Source organism: Hemicordylus capensis, chromosome 5 (genome assembly GCF_027244095.1).
Source record: "Hemicordylus capensis ecotype Gifberg chromosome 5, rHemCap1.1.pri, whole genome shotgun sequence".
Classification (NCBI taxonomy): domain Eukaryota; kingdom Metazoa; phylum Chordata; class Lepidosauria; order Squamata; family Cordylidae; genus Hemicordylus; species Hemicordylus capensis.
This window is the reverse complement of record NC_069661.1, coordinates 37820874-37822275: the sequence shown is the minus strand read 5'-3', so window position 1 is coordinate 37822275 and position 1402 is coordinate 37820874. Positions and strand designations below refer to the sequence as shown.

General features: G+C 47.3%; 1 pseudogene; it reads right to left on the bottom strand.

Annotated features, from left to right (window-relative positions):
• Positions 1-808: 808 nt before the first annotated feature.
• LOC128328624 (uncharacterized) lies at positions 809-927 on the bottom strand (annotated as a pseudogene).
• Between the last annotated feature and the right edge of the window lie 475 nt (positions 928-1402).

Sequence of the window (1402 nt, the reverse complement as noted above, 5' to 3'; positions counted from 1 at the left end):
GAAGGCAAAGTGGAGGTTCTTAGGGGTGTGCAGAACCTTCTCGGATTCCCCTTTACAAGTGTGCCCCATCGAACCTGAGCCGAACTGCCAGTTTGAACAGTTAGTGCATACCCCTAGTTCTATTTCAGTGGCAAGTTGCAGAGTCACGTGATGCAAAAGCATGGTTTGGTGGACCCAGCAGGTGCAGCTTGCTTTGTGGTGGTGGTGGTGGCGGTGGCGGCAGTGAGAAGTTAGCTAACTAACTTTACTCAGCTAACAGCTACCGCTGCTGAGTAAAAAGGCACTTTTCAAAGTTGGGAATCTCTTCTATTTATCATGGGGAGAGCAACTGGCCCTATCCAGCCCTAGCACAGCATTTCTTCAGTGGATGATCCTAGCATTATCTTGCTTTTTATTTTAGATTGCGAGCCCTTTGAAGATAGGGAAGCATCTTATTTATTTTTCTTTGAAAACCACTGCAAAACATTTTGTTATAAATGTTGGGTAGTCGTAAATCAAGTGTGGCCCACTGTAGGAACAAAGAACGCTGCCATATACCGAGTCAGACCATAGATCCATCTAGCTCAGTATTGTCTACACAGACTGGCAGCAGCTTCTCCAAGGTTGCAGGCAGGAATCTCTCTCAGCCCTATCTTGGAGATGCCAGGGAAGGAACTTGGAACCTTCTGCTCTTCCCAAAGTGGCTCCATCCCCTAAGGGGAAGATCTTACAGTGCTCACACATCAAGTCTCCCATTCAAATGCAACCAGGGTGGACCCTGCTTAGCCAAGTCATGTTTGCTACCACAAGACCAGCTCTCCTGCTCCTAAGCCTACAGCACCCAGTATTCCCAGGTGGTCTCCCATCTAAGAACTGACCAGGCCTGACCCTGCTTAGCTTCTGAGATCAGACAAGATCGGGCACTTTCAGGGTAGTATGGCCGTAGACGTTGTAGTGGTAGAGAACAGCCAGTGAGTGGGAGACCATTCCACTACACCAGCATGTGAAGAGGCTGGCTCAGTAGCTAGCTGGCTGCCCTGCCTCAAGCCAAGAGGTGAAGCGGCTGGCCTGGTTGGGGAGAGAATGCTAGGTGACCTGTGGGGGAGGAGGACAGGACTGTATGTGTGGTACAACTAATCAGGAGTTGAATTTACAGTTAAGAAGCAGGGGCCTTGAGAACTCTGCACCTAGACAGCAGTCGGAGCAAACACATCACCCACCTGGTCATCACCTTCACAGTGCTGAGCTGCATTTATCCTCAAATTCTCCCATTTTTATCTATTATTATTATTATTAATTCAATTTCTATACCGCCCTTCCAAAAATGGCTCCAGTGGTTTACACAGAGAAATAATAAATAAATGAGAATCATATATGATGTCAATAAACAAACGCACGTTTTATGCAAAGTGGAGACTCTTTG